General features: G+C 47.2%; 2 protein-coding genes across 4 annotated transcripts in view; both read right to left on the bottom strand.

Annotated features, from left to right (window-relative positions):
• The window catches only part of LOC140394146 (protein ELFN1-like), a 309,934-nt gene that overhangs the window by 231,185 nt on the left and 58,084 nt on the right, over positions 1-20,665 (bottom strand). Inside the window, exon 1 of one of the 2 annotated variants that reach the window (XM_072481036.1) lies at positions 9,553-9,668. The exons of the other annotated variant lie outside the window; for it this stretch is intronic. The gene's annotated coding sequence lies outside the window, so the exon portion shown is untranslated. Of the gene's footprint in view, positions 1-9,552; positions 9,669-20,665 lie in introns of those variants that run through there. 2 annotated transcript variants of the gene reach the window in all.
• Positions 1-20,665, bottom strand: part of elfn1a (extracellular leucine-rich repeat and fibronectin type III domain containing 1a) — a 225,964-nt gene that overhangs the window by 147,217 nt on the left and 58,082 nt on the right. The window contains exon 1 of one of the 2 annotated variants that reach the window (XM_072481038.1): positions 9,553-9,671. The exons of the other annotated variant lie outside the window; for it this stretch is intronic. The gene's annotated coding sequence lies outside the window, so the exon portion shown is untranslated. Of the gene's footprint in view, positions 1-9,552; positions 9,672-20,665 lie in introns of those variants that run through there. 2 annotated transcript variants of the gene reach the window in all.

Here is a 20,665-nt window from a genome sequence, read left to right as displayed (position 1 = left end):
ATCAGGCCCTGGGGACTTATCTACCTTAATATTTTTTAAGACACCCAACACCTCGTCTTTTTGGATCTCAATGTGACCCAGGCTATCTACACACCCTTCTCCAGACTCAACATCTAGTATTCATCTTTGGTGAATACTGATGCAAAGTATTCATTTAGTACCTCGCCCATTTCCTCTGGCTCCACACATAGATTCCCTTGCCTATCCTTCAGTGGGCCAACCCTTTCCCTGGCTACCCTCTTGCTTTTTATGTACGTGTAAAAAGCCTTGGGATTTTCCTTAACCCTATTTGCCAATGACTTTTCGTGACCCCTTCTAGCCCTCCTGACTCCTTGCTTAAGTTCCTTCCTACTTTCCTTATATTCCACGCAGGCTTCGTCTGTTCCCAGCCTTTTAGCCCTGACAAATGCCTCCTTTTTCTTTTTGACGAGGCCTACAATATCTCTCGTCATCCAAGGTTCCCGAAAATTGCCGTATTTATCCTTCTTCCTCACAGGAACATGCCGGTCCTGAATTCCTTTCAACTGCCACTTGAAAGCCTCCCACATGTCAGATGTTGATTTGCCCGCAAACATCCGCCCCCAATCTATGTTCTTCAGTTCCCGCCTAATATTGTTATAATTAGCCTTCCCCCAATTTAGCACATTCATCCTAGGACCACTCTTATCCTTGTCCACCAGTACTTTAAAACTTACTGAATTGTGGTCACTGTTACCGAAATGCTCCCCTACTGAAACATCTACCACCTGGCCGGGCTCATTCCCCAATACCAGGTCCAGTACCGCCCCTTCCCTAGTTGGACTGTCTACATATTGTTTTAAGAAGCCCTCCTGGATGCTCCTTACAAACTCCGCCCCGTCTAAGCCCCTGGCACTAAGTGAGTCCCAGTCAATATTGGGGAAGTTGAAGTCTCCCATCACCACAACCCTGTTGTTTTTACTCTTTTCCAAAATCTGTCTACCTATCTGCTCAACTATCTCCCGCTGGCTGTTGGGAGGCCTGTAGTAAACCCCCAACATTGTGACTGCACCCTTCTTATTCCTGATCTCTACCCATATAGCCTCACTGCCCTCTGAGGTGGCCTCCCGCAGTACAGCTGTGATATTCTCCCGAACCAGTAGCGCAACTCCGCCTCCCCTTTTACATCCCCCCTCTATCCCGCCTGAAACATCTAAATCCTGGTACGTTTAGCTGCCAATCCTGCCCTTCCCTCAACCAGGTCTCTGTAATGGCAACAACATCATAGTTCCAAGTACTAATCCAAGCTCTAAGTTCATCTGCCTTACCTCATCTGTAATACTTCTTGCATTAAAACATATGCACTTCAGGCTACCAGACCCGCTGTGTTCAGCAACTTCTCCCTGTCTGCTCTGCCTCAGAGCCACACTGTCCCTATTCCCTAGTTCTCCCTCAATGCTCTCACATTCTGACCTATTGCTCCCGTGCCCACCCCCCTGCCATACAAGTTTAAACCCCCCGTGTGACACTAGCAAACCTCGCGGCCAGGATATTTATGCCTCTCCGGTTTAGATGCAACCCGTCCTTCTTATACAGGTCACACCTGCCCCGGAAGAGCTCCCAGTGGTCCAGATAATGGAAACCCTCCCTCCTACACCAGCTGTTTAGCCACGTGTTTAGCTGCTCTATCTTTCTATTTCTAGCCTCACTGGCACGTGGCACAGGGAGTAATCCCGAGATTACAACCCTCGAGGTCCTGTCTTTTAACTTTCTGCCTAGCTCCCTGAACTCCTGCTGCAGGACCTCATGCCCCTTCCTGCCTATGTCGTTAGTACCAATAAGTACAACGACCTCTGCCTGTTTGCCCTCCCCCTTCAGGATGCCCTCTACCCGTTCGGAGACATCCTGGACCCTGGCACCAGGGAGGCAACATACCATCCTGGAGTCAGTATGTGTCAGTATATTGCGCTTTCACCTCTGAACATGTGGGTTAGCACCTGTGGGAGTGTGGGTTAGCACATATCAGGGTAATCTTTACTTAGCCCTTCTGGCATGAAACTGATGGGATTGGTTGACCGATCAATTTACATTCTGCTTGATTCTATTGAAGTCAATGATAGGGTGTATAATGGGGACGGGAGGAATGGTGGATCCAAAATGACCAGTTTACTGCCGTATAGATAAAATTATAATTACTCTCCACCTTTTCAACTCTGGGCCCCGAGTCTGAATAAAATCTAGAATGTTTGCAAGAGAATCTCTACCTCCGATGATGAAAGACTGCTAAATAAATGAATATAAAGGAATTTCAAGCCAGTTCCTAGTGTGTGAGGCCAGAGTACAAAATTAACTGCAATTCACTGATAATCTGGCAGATTTACCCAGTCAGTCTGCAATGCATTTGAAATAGAGTGCACACTACTGCAGTTAAGCAAGTCTCTGATTTAGTATAAATGCATCAGAAAGTAGAGGGTTTAAACCCTACTCCATTCTGTCCTGTTTTGACTGAAATCAAGACTGACGTACAGTTGGATACTCACACCCCTTATTGTGCAGGTTCTCCTGCTCTACAGGACAACCCATTCCATTGGTTGGTTAAGGTCATTGACTGCTCCCATCCTGGCCTGTCAGACTGTGCATCAGTTTGTAAATCCATCCACCTCTTCACAGTGTTATCCAAGGGAAGAGTGTGAAGATACAGAAATAATAACCAAAGCCATAATAATAATTGCTTATTGTCACAAGGAGGCTTCAATGAAGTTACTGTGAAAAGCCCCTAGTCGCCACATTCCGGCCCCTGTTCGGGGAGGCCGGTACGGGAATTGAACCCGCGCTGCTGGCATTGTTCAATACAGAGGACTTTGGTTGTTAGAACTTTTCCTTTTAGATCTGCGATTTGTATCCTGCCTAGACTATTGGAATGACTGCTTTGTGTACATGTCTGAGAAATTTCAGTGCAGTTCCTGGTGGCTGTGAGCCTTCAGCACAATAGAGAGTATTGGCACAAAAAAAACAAAGAGGCCACAGGAAGCCTGGTTTGGGAAATGGAAAAGTAAAACACACTGATGCAGTGGAGGCTGTTCCTCTGAGATTTGAGCCGTGGCACATTTGGCGAGGGTGGCGAAGGTGGCTCACCATTAGCTGCTGGCAGAATCTTCAAATCCTGCCGATGTCTATGGCATTTTGCGTGGCACGCCCACCCCACTGCTGGGGAACGCACAGTGGGTAGTAATCTTCGATGGGACCATCAGCAGGATGGGTCAGAAAATTCAGGCCATTGTTTAAGTTTAACTGTGCTCTACTTAATCTGAGACTACTTGATGTTGGATGTATTTATTCCTCAGCATATTACCTCGGCTGACAATTCAGTATAGTAATGAGGGAATGTTGCTTTGTCAGGCATGCTCAACACATTAGCTGGAATTTTTCGCAGAGGTGATGGGCCAGTCCCCTGGCTGAAAAGTCAAGGGTGAGCCTGCCTCTGCAGGACCTGGAGGCCATGATTATATTTAAGGAGGGATCCGTTCCTCCAGCCCTCAGCCAGGAGGAGGCCCTTAAGTGGCTATTACTTGGCCACATAAGGGCCTCAATTGGCCCAAGAGCAGGTGAGTCCCTGATACCACCCCGACACTGGTAAAAGTCCAGTGGAGGCAGGTAGATGACAGGTACAGTACTTCCCAATGTGCCACCCAATTTTACATTCTTGTCAATCTGCTCCCCGGGACTGTGAGGGTTGTGTCCAATTCCAACCATTAAATCAAGGTCTGAACTAGAGAAATGTAAAATATCCTATTAATTTATTATGAAGCACTATGGGTTGTCCTGAGGCCATCCTAAGATGCTAGGTAAATGCAGGTTTCTTTTATTTCCCTATAATCTCTCATCCCGAAAAAACAAACACATATTGTGGAATTTGTAAGAGCTCTGGATTGAAATATAACATTGGCTACCTCCAATATTATGTAAAAGTAAAGTCGCCATAGTTTCAGATGACCGACCATAGGCTGCTTTCCCCTTTAAGGGGGAGAGTTGACAAGTGGTGATTTAATCTGAGGATCACCACATCTCAGGCAAAGGACAAGGTTGAGACGGGGGGTGGCTTCATGAATAACCTCAGCCGGTACAGGAATTGAACCCATGTTGTTGACCTTTGTTCTGCATCACAAACCTGCAGCCCAGCTAACTGAGGTAAACCAGCCCCTATATGTCATATAGCAGATAAGAAGAACAGTCTGTATTGAACAAAGAGCCACAAGGGCACCTCACTAGATTTTTACAATCCTTAACTCTCCTAGTTATGAAATAAAAATCCATTAATACACTAAATACATAATCAGTTTTCCCCTTCCACCATTCCCATTGAGCACTGTTCATGCTGCCAGTAGTCATGTTTGGTTAGTCATTAGCCTGTGAATCATAAAACACAGGAGTACGCCATTAAGCTGATTTTTTTATTTGTTCATGGGATGTGGGCATCACTGGTATGACCAACATTTATTGCCCGTTCCCACTTTTCCTTGAGCTCATTCAGTCCATTGTTCTTGTGCTGGCTCTTCGAGAGAGCTATTCAATTGGACCAACTTCCTTCATTGTTCTGGGAGAAACCGCGATCGATCAAGCAAAGAACGACAAGGGAGATGTACCAGGAAGCTGTGAGCTTGTTCAAGGAGGACTAAAATTTAAAGTGATGCCAACAGAAACTTTGGAGTAGAGATCAAAAGTGACATATCTGAGTGACAGGAAGGTGGGGAGAGAGAGAGAGAGAGAGAGAGAGGACAGGCCCAAATATTGTTAAAGAGGAAAATAATAGTAGGCTTAATAATCTTTATTAGTATGACAAGTAAGCTTACATTAACACTGCAATGATGTTACTGTGAAAATCCCTTAGTAGCCACACTCCAGTACCTGTTCGGGTACACTGAGGGAGTATTCAGAATGTCCAATTCACCTAACAAGCATGACTTTCGGGACATGTAGGAGGGAACCGGAGCGCCCGGAGGAAACCCACGCAGACACGGGGAGAACATGCAGACTCCGTACAGACAGTGACCCAAGCTGGAAATCGGACCCTGTTCCTGGCGCTGCGAAGCAACAGTGCTAACCACTGTGCTACCATGCTGCCATATTAGATAGAGACAGTCAAGGTGAATGGACACAGAGCCAACTTGAGCTTGGTAAAGATGAAAGAGGTAACGTCAGGAAATCTTACATCAGACACCTGCCGGTAAGAGTAGAAAAAGAGATCGATCCCAGGAGCTGTGCAGGAACAGAAGCACTAGAGATGGTTGACCCAAGGGTCCAAAGGTGAGGCTGAGGTGGATACAAGCTAACATTGGAAGAGCAGAGATCAATCTAGAGGACTAATAGAGGAGCACATCACATCAGAGGACCCTCAGGGCCATCAGTATATTGAATTTTAAAAGTTCATTATCGGGATGTTGGCATCACTGGCAAGAACAGCATTTATTGTCGGTCCCTAACTACCCTTGAAAAAAATGGTGTTGACAACAGAGTAGTTTTCTAGCTCATTTCAGAGGACAGTTAAGAGTCGATCACATTGCAGTGATTCTGCAGCCACACATTGGCCAGACTGGGTAAGGATGGCAGATTTCCTTCCCTACAGGACATTAATAATCAACCTATTTTTGTTTTTTTTCCAACAATCTTCTAGTTTCATGGTCACTGTTACTGGAACTAGCTTTTAATTTCAGATTTAATTAAATGAATTTTTAAACTCCCCAACTGCTGCGCTTTGGATCATTAGTCCGCTACGCTACTGTATTTCAATTACACAGCAATTACCGCACACAAATAGGCCACTCAGCCCAACAGATTTATGCCAGCATTATACTCTACACAAATCTGCTCCCACCCCTCTTCATTCTACCAGTATATCTCTTTATTCCATTTTCCTTCAAGTTGCCCTTAAATGTATCAATGTTATACACTTCAAGTTACCCTTAAATGTATCAATCTTATACAACTCCAGTACTCCATATGGTAGGGAGTTCCAGATTCTAAGCACTCTGGGAAATAAATTTCTCATGAACTCTATTGGATTCATTAGTGACTATCTTACTTTCATGGTTCTTAGCTTTGGTCTCACCCAGGTGTGGGAACATCTCAACATTTAGCCTTTCGAAGTTCTTCACGATGCTAAAAGCACGCATCAGCCTCTCATGTCACAAAATACACAGTTCAGGTTATTCAACATCACTGCCCAGGATGCCACGTTTACGTAGCTGTGCTTCCTCTGGACTTTAATTTGTGGGGGGGGCATAGAATCATAAAGCACAGACGAAGGCCATTTGACACATTGGGCGGGATTCTCCCAATGGGAGTCTAAGTGCCGATGCCGGAATAAAAACCGGAGTGTTTTACTCCGACGTCGGCGCCCGTTCCCAGACCCCTATTCTCCCCCCTCCGTGGGGCTAGCAGGGGCGTCGCGTGATTTACAGGGGCGGGGCCTCGGCACGGCATCAGAGACCCAGCGCCGTGTAAAAGACGCGGAGCCTTGGGTCCCGCGCAGGCGCAGTTGCGCTGTCCTCCCCCAGGCCGCCCCGCACTAACATGGCGGATGGATCCAGGCTCGTCGACGGAAGAAAGGAGGCCCGCTGACAGAGAGGCCGCCTGCCGATCGGTTGGTCCCGATCGCGCACCAGGCCACTCTGGAGGGCCTCCCCGGGGTTGGGACCCTCCTCCCACCCCCACAGGTCGCTCCCGGCCCTTGAAGCCCAAAGTCCCCCCGGCTCGACAGCAGGTTAGAACGGCGCCGGCGGGACTGTCATTTTTTTTCGCCGGCCGTTCGGCCCATCCGGGCCGGAGAATCGCCGCTCGCCATTTGCCCACTGTGCCTGTGTTTGCTCTTTCAAGGAGGGCTTCAATGAGTCCCAGTCCTTCTGTTCTTTCCTCATAGCTCTATAATTTTTCACTTCTTAACTAACGTCCAATTCTATTTTGAAATCTATGATTGATTCAGCTTCCACCACCTTTTCAGGTAGTGCATTTCAGATCATAACAACTTTAAAAATTGCATTAAAAAATGTCTCCTTATCTCTCCTCTGGCCTTTTTGATAATTATTTTCAATCTGTCTTCTCTGGTTATCAATTTTGCTGCCAGTGGAAACAGTCCGGATTCTCCAGTGTCTCTGCAAAACGCAAATTCTTCATTCTTGGTACCATTCTCGTAAATCTCCACTGTACCCTCTCCAAGACCTTGATGTTTGCTTGGCTATTTGGACAATGCAATTCAGGTCAATAAGAGTTGAAAATCACAATCACTTTCTCAGTGTAAACAGATATGAGGAGACTAAAGCCTGTAGTGAGAGCAGGCGGAAAGGTCAGAGTATGTCCTAAATATAAAACGGTTGACAGCTGACAAACATATATTAGTAGATTTTGATTCTGGCCTATCAAGAACTAAAAATCCATTGTAGACACACAGAGACAGAGTAAGACACAACTGACACAGAGACATACAGTGATGGATAAAAACACAGCACTAGACAGATATAGGTACAATAACAAACATGTAGGTAGATGGCTGGGAATAGCAATGAGCTTTTTTTGACCTCACAAAGTGTACTTTTTTCAAGTGGATCAAAGTTATCTAGTTCGATGACAAGGCAGGTTGTCAACGTGATTGTCAGTGAAATGTCACAATCTGACATCTCAGAGTGGAAACTGAAAGAGAAAGAGAGAGAGAGAGCCAGAGAAAACAGCAGAGAGACAGACAAAAAGAAAAATAAGTAAGATAGAGTTATAAGAGTGAGGAAAAAGGAGCAGAGAGAGTGAGAGAGTTAAACAGAGAGAGTGAGAAAGAAAGGCTGAAAGATGGTGAGAAAGAGTGAATGAGGATGCGAGTGAAAAAGAAAAATTAAGTGGCTTGGGTTTGAGATGTTTGAGCAACTAAAGCTAATTTCTTCACTAGGCTCTTAATGTACCGTGCGGCCTCACAGAACTTTCAAAGAATTCCTGGTTTGCAGGAAGTCTGCTTGGAAGCTGAGGTTTTCAGGATCGAGTTGCTTGTGCTCAGGTACCAAATTGGTCATATCGGCAGCACAGGAATGGAATAATATGCTGAAGAACAATTTTCAACATGTGTCTATATCTAGAGAGTTATGTCACAGCAATAGTAAAAACAGAAAAGGAAGTAACTTTGTCTGAATACCATTACCCCAAAGAATTGAAAACATGGTAGCTACTAAAACTTGCTATAAAAGTGTCAATTTTTCAACCTGATGGATGGATTTAATTTATCACAGGCATATTGGTTTAATGGACAGTTGTCAATCCTACCAGGACACTCTACTTAACAGCTCCACAACCTCAGTGTCAACAAGGGAGAAACTAAGGTCAGTTGGGTGTGTGAATTACTATTTTAGTAAAAGTGCTATTCCATTTCAATTATACGTTCAGGATTTATGGGGTTCCAGTCCAATGAATCGCTGCCACAAAAGAATTGGGAGTCAAGTTGGAGCCTGCAAAAAAGCTATACTCCAATCACAAGTCACTTTCGTCAAACACCAGTCAACTGAATTCAACCTATCAAACACTTTTTACTAACTAGATTTAAAGTAAGTAAATTTGCAGTCTTGATAAATCCCCTGTGGCAATACTGTGGCATCTCATAGTTTCATGCCAGGGTCAATCTGATAGAATGTGCATTTTCATCTGGTTTGCAGAGTCAGGGCACTTGCCAACTTGAGTTACAATTTATTTTTAAAATCTGAATTGGCTAAATATTTTCATCAATAACTATAGTGGTGCCCCACTATACGATTCAAAAGAGCCTCTCCCTCCGGTTGATGAGGAGCTCAATCTGAACCACCCCACTTTCGTACCATCTTCTACCATCCAAGGCTCGCCTGCACTGCAACAGAAGCCATCTATCTGCGGTTCCACCAAGATCTTCTGCGGCCTGGTGGCCCGTCCTGTTGGGTAAGTACATGTGAATGAGGGTGAAAACCTTAACTGACATTGGTACCCTTGGATGCTGGGTGCAGGATATCCAGTGTGCAGTGGTTGGAGAAGGTTGGACCAGAGAAAAAAAGCGAAGAGCCAGTCTGTCCAAGGAGTTGTGGAGAAGGGCCTTACATAGGCTGCATTAGTGAACAGGCAATTAATAGGCCATCTATTTCTGTCTGTTCCCTCCCCCTATATGTGAGCCGAATTCTATCCTCACCTGATGCCCTCACACTCACGCTTTTCAGATGTATCTTCCAGCAAAGTTAAGGTTTTTTCCCCCACCTCCCCTGCTCCCAAGTGTACTGAAACTAATTGTGGAAATTTAACCTCATCGTTTGCTAGGATCTGCTCCCCAAGCGTTGAACCTTATGGTTTCCTGGTTTATATGACTCCATTCCACACAGGGCTTACCCACTGAGCCATCAGGAATGCAGCATCAGCTTTGAGGATCAATAATCACTTACATTACAAACTAGATGATGCTTTAGAAATGACTCACACAATCAGGAGCATTAGGGAAACATAAGTGAGTTCTCAATGAACTGATTATTTTTATTCTGTGGAATCCCAGCCCCAAACTTTAAAATAAACAAAGCAAAGAAATTAAAAGAAAAAAATTGGACTTACCGTTTGAATTTCGTTGTCCAATTGAAGATCACACTTTTAAAATGGCTTGTCGTCAGAATGAAAATGGCTGTAAATCTCCAAAATGCACCAAAAACTTAATGAAATGGCTGTTGTAGCAATCAAAATGGCTGCCGCATCACTCAAAATGGCTGCCTGTCCTGTCTACATAAATCAAAATGTGAATGTAAGATCCAATGCACCGGCCAGTTATCACTTCAGCTCCGGACTGTGCTGCAGCCTCCATCAATGCAGCCTTTGATTTTAGACTCGACTGTCAATTAGCGTGTCATGTGCCAACAACAATTGTAAATTTAGGTCAAGAGCGAGCCAATAAAACACAAGCCAATCTCATCGATCTGATTTCTAAATGTAATGATGCTTAACAAAAGATTTGAATGTAGGGATCATTCTTCATGGGTGCTGGGGTTGCCAACCCTCCAGGATTGTCCTGGAGTTTCCGGGAATTATAAATTGATCTCCAGAACTCTGCCTCAGTAAACCCAGGAAAAAAATCATGGGAGCATTAATTTTTTTTTCATTTTCTTTGAAAGCTTTTGTTTATTAATTATAAAACTGCTGGAGATGTGAAAAAGACTGTTTGACTAAAGGTCAAGTACCATCCAATTGGGTAAAGAATTTATATGTTTTCAAATTGATGTTGATAAGTGGGATGGGATGCTGTAGTAGGCACATAGAGGGCTGGGAGGAAGGAGAGGGTGGTTATGTGACGAAAGCTCCTGGAGTATATCCAACCAGAGTTGGCATCCCTAATGAGTAAGGGTGAGGATGTAGTGGTAATGCATTTGCTATCAGTTTTGTCAGTGAAAATATTCATACAAGCCAGAAAATCAATAGCACCTTCTCACCAACAGAATCGATAAATAAGTGGACTTTCCATGCCATAATTTCCTTTGTGCGTACTGCAGTGATCAATACAGTGCAACGGGTGCAGTGATGGGAAGACTCCAAGGTCAGACTGAAGTCTTTCTGGGGTTAGTGTTGCCGCCTGTCCCTCTGGCTTTGGACAGGACTGCTTCTGTTTTTGTGTCTAGACATTTCTCAGATGAAAACCAAGCACTGAAAAATCAGATTATATTTTTTGTAAAATACGCCTCTTATTTCCCTACTTCCTTCAGTGATGCCTTCGGAAGATGATGTTCCCATCTCATGAGGGGAGGGGGGGGGGGGTGGTGTCAGGGAAGAATTTTACAGATCATTTTACCTTTTTGATTTCAATTTTGGTCTGGAATATTTTTGCCTCCCTCAAGGGATTATGAGACTAGGGTGGGAAGGTGGAAGGTGGGAAATAATGCTCTGGGCATCATGTGTGTGGGGCAGTCTTGGTGGATCAATTGGTCTTTTCCTGCTCCTCAATTTTGTTCTATTTCTAATGGTGTGTAGGCCTCTTGATGAATGTTCAACATCAATAATACTTTATAAATCTAAGAGTGATCATCCTTGATCTTTTAGACTCAGCTTATACTACATGTAGGGATGTTTTGCTCCTCAATGAATGGCTTGAAGCAGGAACACTACAAACAAAACATAAATATAAATTGAAATAAGTTAAGTGGCACGGATTCCGCTTCCTGCTATTCTGCAGAATGGTCCCAATCTCAGCTTTTAAAATTGGAACCAGGGGCCCCTTCTTAGAAAGTTAGAGCTGGTTTCCAACCCTCTTGACCAAGGAAATAACCCAATTGGGAGGAAGAGGTATATTATGAAAGTAAAATTATAGAACCATTCCTCCCAAAATTAAGATTGCTTCCAGATTAGATTTTGCTGAAATTTTCCTCCTGCTTGAACCACAAACAGTTAGATTTAAATAATTGAGCATGGGAAGCCTCTCTTTATTTGCCAAGTTACTGCAAAGACCAATACCAGTCCTCACTCATGATGGGGACTCATAAAAGTAGAATGTTTTATATTCAGTACACAGTGTTTAAACTGGCACTAGATAGATGGCAAAATGGTTAGCACTGTTGCTTCACAGCTCCAGGGTCCCAGGTACGATTTCTGGTTTGGGTCACTGTCTGTGCAGAGTCTGTACGTTCTCCCCATGTCTGCATGGGTTTCCTCCGGGTGCACCTGTTTCCTCCCACAGTCCAAAGATAACAAAAGAACAAAGAACAAAGAAAATTACAGCACAGGAACAGGCCCTTCGGCCCTCCCAGCCTGCGCCGATCCAGATCCTTTATCTAAACCTGTCACCTATTTTCCAAGGATCTACTTCCCTCTGTTCCCCGCCCGTTCATATATCTGTCTAGATGCATCTTAAATGATGCTATTGTGCCCGCCTCTACCACCTCCGCTGGCAAAGCGTTCCAGGCCCCCACCACCCTCTGCATAAAAAACTTTCCAACCACATCTCCCTTGAACTTTCCCCCTCTCACCTTGAAATCGTGACCCCTTGTAATTGCCACCCACTCTTGGAAAAAGCTTGTTGCTGTCCACCCTGTCCATACCTCTCATAATTTTGTAGACCTCAATCAGGTCCCACTTCAACCTCCGTCTTTCCAACGAAAACAATCCTTATCTACTCAACCTTTCTTCATAGCTAGCACTCTCCATACCAGGCAACATCCTGGTGAACCTCCTCTGCACCCTTTCTAAAGTATCCACATCCTTCTGGTAATGTGGCGACCAGAACTACATGCAGTATTCCAAATGTGGCCTAACCAAAGTCCTATACAACTGTAACATGACCTGCCGACTCTTGAACTCAATACCCCGTCCGATGAAGGCAAGTATGCCTTCTTGACCACTCTATCGACCTGCGTTGCCACCTTCAGGGTACAATGGACCTGAACTCCCAGATCTCTCTGTACATCAATTTTCCCCAGGACTCTTCCATTGACCATATAGTCCGCTCTTGAATTACTTCTTCCAAAATGCATCACCTCGCATTTGCCTGGATTGAACTCCATCTGCCATTTCTCTGCCCAACTCTCCAATCTATCTATATTTTGCTGTATTCTCTGACAGTTCTCCTCGCTATCTGCAACTCCACCAATCTTAGTATCATCTGCAAACTTGCTAATCAGACCACCTATACCTTCATCCAGATCATTTATGTATATCACAAACAACAGTGGTCCGAGCACGGATACCTGTGGAACACCACTATTCACCTTTCTCCATTTTGAGACACTCCCGTCCACCACTACTCTCTGTCTCCTGTTGCCCAGCCAGTTCTTTATCCATCTAGCTAGTACACCCTGAACCCCATAAGACTTCACTTTTTCCATCAACCCGCCATGGGAAACTTTATCAAACACTGAAGTCCATGTATATGACATCTACAGCCCTTCCCTCATCAATTAACTTTGTCACTTCCTCAAAGAATTCTATTAGGTTTGTAAGACATGACCTTCCCTGCACAAAACCATGCTGCCTATCACTGATAAGTCTATTTTCTTCCAAATGTGAATAGATCCTATCTCTCAGTATCTTCTCCAACAGTTTGACTACCACTGACGTCAAGCTCACAGTCTATAATTCCCTGGATTATTCCTGCTACCCTTCTTAAACAAAGGGACAACATTAGCAATTCTCCAGTCCTCCGGGACCTCACCCATGCTCAAGGATGCTGCAAAGATATCTGTTAAGGCCCCAGCTATTTCGTCCCTCGCTTCCCTCAGTAACCTGGGATAGATCCCATCCGGACCTGGGGACTTGTCCACCTTAATGCCTTTTAGAATACCCAAAACTTCCCCCTTCCTAATGCCGACTTTACCTAGAGTATTTAAACATCCATCCTTAGCCTCAACATCCGTCATGTCCCTCTCCTTGGTGAATACCGATGCAAATTACCCATTAAGAATCTCACCCATTTCCTCTGACTCCACGCATAAATTCCCTCTTTTGTCTTTGAGTGGGTCAATCCTTTCTCTAGTTACCCTCTTGCTCCTTATATATGAATAAAAGGCTTTGGGATTTTCCTTAACCCTGTTAGCCAAAGATATTTCATGACCCCTTTTAGCCCTCTTTATTGCGCGTTTGAGATTTGTCCTACTTTCCCGATATTCCTCCAAAGCTTCATCAGATTTAAGTCGCCTAGATCTGGGCAATTCTCCCATCGGGAGACTAAGTTCCGACGCCAGAGTGAAAACTTCGGCATCAGACGTCGTTCCCAGCCCCCTATTCTCCCGCCCCCGGGGGGCTAGGAGCGGCATCGCGTCATTTACGCGCGCCGGGCCTTGGCGTCGTGTAAAAGCGGCGCCGCGTAAGTGACGCAGCCTGCGCCGCGTAAATGACGTCACCCGTGCATGCAAAAGAAGATGTCGGATGGATCTTGCGGGGTGGCGGAGGAAAGGAGGTCCTCCTTCAGAGAGGCTGGCCTGCCGATCGGTGGGCACCGATCGCGGGCCAGACCCCTTTTGAGCCCCCCCCCCGGTGCAGGAACACCCTTCTCCACCCCCACAGGCCACCTCCCCGGCGTTCTCGCACTGTTCCCGCCGGCAGCGACCAGGTGTGGATGGCGCCGGCAGGAACCCGTCGTGTTGGGCAGGCCGCTCGGCCCATCCGGGCCGGAGAATCGGCGCTCGCCCGTTGCAAACGGCGAGCGGCCATTCTCCCAGCGGCCAGCCGTGATTCTCGCCGCGCCGGTTTGGGGGGGGTGGGAGAATCGCGTGTGGGTGCCGGGGCGGCGTGGCGTGACTTGCGCCCTGGCGATTCTCCCACCCGGTGTGGGGGGGGAATTCCGCCCCTGATGTATGCTTCCTTTTTCATTTTAGCTAGTCTCACAATTCCGCCCGTCTTCCATGGTTCCCTAATCTTGCCAATTCTATCCCTCATTTTCACAGGGACATGTCTGTCCTGCACTCTAATCAACCTTTCCTTAAAAGACTCCCACATTTCAAATGTGGATTTACCCTTAAACAGCTGCTCCCAATCCACATTCCCTAGCTCCTGCCGAATTTTGTTATACTTGGCCTTTCCCCAATTTAGCACTCTTCCTTTTGGACCACTCTCGTCTTTGTCCATGAGTATTCTAAAACTTACGGAATTATGATCGCTATTCCCAAAGTAATCACCGACTGAAACTTCAACCACCTGGCCGGGATCATTCCCCAATACCAGGTCCAATATGGCCCCTTCCCGAGTTGGACTATTTACATATTGCTCTAAAAAACTCTCCTGGATGCTCCTTACAAATTCTGCTCCATCTACGCCTCCAACACTACATGAGTCCCATTCAATGTTGGGAAAGTTAAAATCTCCCATCACGACCACCCTCTTGCTACTACATTTTTCCATAATCTGTCTGCATATTTGTACCCCTACTTCACGCTCGCTTTTGAGGCCTGTAGTAAAGTCCCAACAATGTTACTGTACCCTTCCTATTTCTTAGCTCTACCCATATTGCCTCAGTGCTCGAATCCTCCATCGTGCCCTCCTTAATCACAGCTGTGATATCATCTCTGACCAGTAATGCAACTCCTCCACCCCTTTTACTTCCCTCTCTATCCCTCCTGAAGCATCTATACCCTGGGATATTTAGTTGCCAGTCTTGCCCTTCCCTCAACCAAGTCTCTGTAATACCAATAACATCATATTCCCAGGTACCAATCCAAGCCCTAAGTTCATCGGCCTTACCTGCTACACTTCTCGCATTAAAACAAATGCTCCTCAGACCACCTGTCCCTTTGCGTTCATCATCTCTTCCCTGTCTACTCTTCCCCTTAGTCACATTGAGTTTATTATCTAGTACCTTACTGGCTTTAGTTGCTGCCTCTTTACTGACCTCTAACTTCCTAATCTGGTTCCCATACCCCCTGCCACATTAGTTTAAAACCTCCCCAACAATGTTAGCAAAAGCACCCCCTAGGACATTGGTTCCAGTCCTGCCCAGGTGTAGACCATCCGATTTGTAATGGTCCCACTGCCCCCAGAACCGGTTCCAATGTCCCAAAAATATGAACCCCTCCCTCCTGCACCATCTCTCAAGCCATGTATTCATTCTGACTATTCTTGAATTTCTACTCTGACTGTCTAGTGGCACTGGTAGAAATCCTGAGATTACCACCTTTGAGGTCCTACTTTTTAACTTATCTCCTAACTCCCTAAATTCTGATTGTAGGACTTCATCCCGTTTTTTACCTATATGTAGGTTGTGCAGGTTAGGTGGATCGGCCATGCTAAATTGTCCCTTAATGTCCAGAAAAGGTTAAGTGGGGTTACTGGGATAGGGTGGAGGTGTAGGCTTAAGTAGGGTGCTCTTTCCAAGGGCTGGTGCAGACTCGATGGGCTGAATGGCCTCCTTCTACACTGTAAACTCTATAATTCTATGAATTAAGCCCACAGACAAGTAGTTGGGATGTTTCGGCGGTAATTGGCGTGGTATATTTTATTCTTGTCCACTCCTCAAAGAATTATGTTGTGCTTATAGTTTTTTCTTAAAATTAACACCAAAAGCCCTGGAGCCCCAATGTAACTTTACACTTGATAACTAACATGAAGCTTTCTCAGACATATGTACCACCATAGATGCTAGTGACGAGGATGCTGGACATTCCACAACCACATCATGGAATGGTTCAGTGGATGATGGATCCTTCACTCCCCAAGGGCGTTGGGAATTGAAACAGGTAATGGACTGACTCATTCAGTTATAGAAGTGACTCTGTAATCCCCTTCTCCCAAAGGGAGCCTGTACTTGAAGCTAATACGGGTCTGAGATTGGGCTACATTGTAACCTCCATCCATAAAGAATGCAGCTCCTTATGGAAATATTGGATTAGCAAATCACTCATTTTACCTTGTCACTCAAAAAACTTGAAGCTCTCTTTTCTTCTCAAGTCCTAAGTTCTTTTTTTCCTCCCATCAAGTATTGTCACCTATTGTTAAATTACTCCCTCCTCCTTCACTTTGCACCATCTCTTTGCCATACTATTCTAATTTTTTTAACCCCAAAACCCTCAATTTTATCTCTTCCTAGACATTTTCATTCAATTAAGCTTTTATTTTCTTCACTTTCTGTATTGTACTTTTCTTTTCTGCTGTCTGAGAATATTCAACTTTGACTTATCCTTTACTTTGGAATTATATTACATGTCCAGTAGATTTTCCCACACTGAAGAGTCGCTCATAGGTTTGGTCAATATTTATTTATTTATTTTTAAAAAATTTTATTGGTTACTGCTCACTCTGCTTCTAATAATTAGTTGCCTCTCACACAACATGCTTGGTTGTAGGTAGTATGCAATTGGCTACAAACTAAACTTTAGCCTTAATTGACAACCCCTCCCCCCCCTCCCCCCACTCCAATTTGCAACTTTTAACTTGGATGGCACAGTGGCTAGCACTGCTTTCTCACAGGACCCGGGTTTGATTCCAGCCTTGGGTGGCTGTGGAGTTAGCACTTTCTCCCCGTGTCTATGTGGGTTTCCTACGGGTGTTCTGATTTCCTCCCACAGTCCAAAGGTGTGCAGGTTAGGTAGATTGGCCATGTCAAAATTGTCCTTTAGTGTCTAAAGAGGTGCAGGTTAGGTGGGATTATGGGGGTAGGGTGAGGGTGGGGGAGTGGGCCTAGATAGGATGCTCTTTCAGAGGGCAGGTACAGACTCAATGGGCCAAATAGCCTCCTTCTGCATTGTAGGAATTCTATGGAACTCACTGAAAACCTATTCAGTTATGCAGTGTTAAAATCGGGCCCAAGGACGATGTTGGAGGAAGTGGTTTCTGTGGATAGACAGCACAAGCGGGAAAGAACCTGTCAGAGTCTTTCAGCATCAACACTTCAAGGCACCTCATCAGTTTTTCATCAGTTTCAAATACCTGAATACCTGCCACAAGAGACAAAAGTTGCTCCAGACGGATATTTAGAAATTAAATCAATAAACCCATCATAACTGGTGCTGTGGGAACTATTAATTTGTTTGTTCCAAATGGGTATTAATTAGATTAACATGTGCCCCATTGAAAGAGAGAGACTGAACTCTGTTCTTTATCAGCAGAAACCAGCAGACTGAGCACCTCCTCACAGAACCTGGAGGGCACTCAGTCACCAGTAAATCTCTGGCACAAACATACATCTGAGCTCTATTCAGATACAGTTTATTTTTACTCAACACAGCATTTAAGGTGTGAATGACTTGACAATTAACTTTTAACAACCCTCAGAATACACAGGCACGTGAGTAGCTCAGGTCTTTGCTATCTATCGTCTCACCTTTTTACTTTCTCCTCAACATCCTTTTGCATGACTGATACATTGGCATCCGTCAGTTTATATGTTTGTGCCTCCAGTATTCTCCAATCTTCTACTTAAGACATGGTGCATGCTGGATTATTGTCCCACTGGTATTTTGGCCATTTTTCATGTGTGTGCCCAGATAATGAAAGTCAGTATACTATTCAATCAAGGGGCATCAGAGAATCTAATTCTATCCTCGTGAAATATCCAGACACTTGCACTTTCCAGCAGGGGGTTCAATAGATAGTGATCAGTGATGGAATCCTTCCTTGTTATTCACCTTGTGCCTCCCTTGTCCATTGTTCAAGCAAATATGGAAGGCTACTGTTACTCAGGCAAAGAATACATAATTCAGGGAGGAGCAGGCATGAACCGGAATCTTCCTGGTTGCTTTGGCTCAATCTAAAAACTGGGCGGCACGGTTAATAAGCTGAGCCACTTCCATGAATACAAAAAGGGTGAGTTGAGTCAGTGTCTAGTGTAAGTGGACAAAGAGAATGCAGATATGGTCAGAATAGGCATGATAGTGGGAAAAGTGCTGGAATTGTCATTATTCTTTATGGAGGTAACAGAATGATGAAATGTGATCCGAGAAGTAACAGGGGCGAAATTCTCCGTTATCGGCGGAAAGTCCGCCGATCGGCGCAAAAAACGGCGCAAATCCGACTTGCGTCACGTCGGAAAAATGGGTCGAACGTCTCCGGCCCAAAATGGGCTAGCAGCGACGTAACGGGATCCGCGCTTGCGCAGTGGTTCACGCCGTGCAGCGTCATACGTGCCGCACGGCGTGACGGCTCATAAGGCCGCGCCCCCCCACCCGACCAGAACACCCGACCGGAACACCCGACTGGATGGCTGGCCGCCGCTCAGCCCCAAGGTTCGAGTCACGGGATGTGGAGGCGCTCCTGGACGCGGTGGAGCAGAGAAGGGACGCCCTGTATCCCAGGCACGGCCGCAGAGTTGCCCCACGCCACAGCCGGCGTCTATGGAGGGAACTGGCAGAGGCCGTCACCGCTGCGGCCCTGACACCACGGACAGGCACCCAGTGCCACAAGAAGGTGAACGACCTCGTCAGAGCAGGCAGGGTGAGCCTCCCCATATCCCCCCTCCCCCATATCCCCCCCTCCCCATATCCCCCCTCCCCCATATCCCCCTCCCCCATATCCCCCCTCCCCCATATCCCCCCTCCCCCATATCCCCAAGTGAATCCAGCCCTAACCTTAACCTCTGCAATGCACGCGCAACCGATGGCGTGCATTCATATACCTGCCTAACAGTGTTGCCTTTTACCCCTGCCCCCCCCCCCCCCACAGGAGAAGTGCGCACACAACAATAGGGAGCATGTGAGGACTGGAGGAGGCCCCGCTGATGAGAGGCCACTGACCGAACACGAGGAAAGGGCCCTGGAACTGGCTGGCGGACCTGACGACCGCGGTGGTGGTTGCTGATGCAGAGGTCGGGGGCGTACTAGCAAGTGAGCCACCGACAGCCCGTCCCCATATCCCCCCTCCCCTATATCCCCCTCCCCCATATCACCTGATCACTGCCTGATGTCTAACCATGCATGCTTCATTGTGTATCGCAGGACCAAACGTCCAGGCACCCATCCCCGCAGATGCAGACCGCCCGCAGGATGCCCCTCGGAGGCCACGGGAGACGGAGAGACCCGGACCCTCCAGCATGCGACGCCCGCAGGATGCCCCTCGGATGCCACGGGAGACGGAGAGACCTGGACCCTCCAGCATGCGACGCCCGCAGGATGCCCCTCGGAGGCCACGGGAGACGGAGAGACCCGGACCCTCCAGCATGCGACGCCCGCAGGATGCCCCTCGCACACCACGGGAGACGGAGAGACCTGGAGCAACAGGGAGACGACACCCCCGTCACGTGCGGGAGCGACCACCCAGCGACGAGGGGGGCAGCCACAGGCCCCCGTCACATCCGAGCCAGGACACCACTACCCAGGACACCACTACCCAGGACACCACTACCCAGGACACCACTACCCAGGACACCACTACCCGGGACACCACTACCCGGGACAGCACTGCCCAGGACACCCCTACCCGGGACAGCACTGCCCAGGACACCCCTACCCGGGACAGCACTGCCCAGGACACCCCTACCCGGGAAGACGAAAGACCGGACAGTGACTCAGAGTGGATGGGTGGTGACGAACCCCCACCCCAAAGTGCCATGGACTCCGAGTGGGACGAAGAGCACGACACAACGCCACTGCTGTCACCAACACCCTCCACCATCGCAGAAACACTCACCTCGGTTGGGCATTTTAGTGATGAGGCGTCTGCTACACTCACTGGTGCGCACAACACAGCCGTCCCGGTACAGCAGGTGGAGGTAGGAGCATCAGAGGGGCCGGGCGGTCGGAGGGCAGCCCAGCCCAAGCGAACATCTGCCGCCCAGATGGATCCCGGGTTCCTGGAGTTACCACACCCACACATAGATCCGATGCAACCACCGACCCGGAGACGAGCGAAGAGGGTGATGGCCGGCTTGCGGCGGCTGCAGTCGCAGGTGGAGGAGTCCACCCGCGTCCAGGAGCTGGGAGTGGTGCCGGTCATGCGTGCCACCCAGGCTGACACCGCACGGGTGGCGTCCGCGTTGGAGGCAATGGGTGCGACGGTGTCAGACATGGGGAACGGTTTGCGAGGCCTGGGGCTTTCCGTGCAGGCGGCGTCTGTGGCCCAGGACATGGCTACCCTCTCACAGGAGGCCATGAGCCAGCGCCAGATGGCAGAGGCGCTCAACGCCACAGCCCAGTCTCTGCAGGCCATGGCCCAGTCTCAGCAGGCCATGGCCCAGTCTCTGCAGGCCATCGCTGAGGGCATCGGCGCCAGTGGCCATGTGCGAGCTGGCGTCGCACTGTCACAGACAGGGTTTGCCAACCCCCTGGGC

Source organism: Scyliorhinus torazame, chromosome 17 (assembly GCF_047496885.1).
Source record: "Scyliorhinus torazame isolate Kashiwa2021f chromosome 17, sScyTor2.1, whole genome shotgun sequence".
In the NCBI taxonomy this organism is placed as follows: Eukaryota; Metazoa; Chordata; class Chondrichthyes; order Carcharhiniformes; family Scyliorhinidae; genus Scyliorhinus; species Scyliorhinus torazame.
Note: the sequence above shows the minus strand (reverse complement) of the source record. Positions and strands in the feature narration are given on the sequence as shown.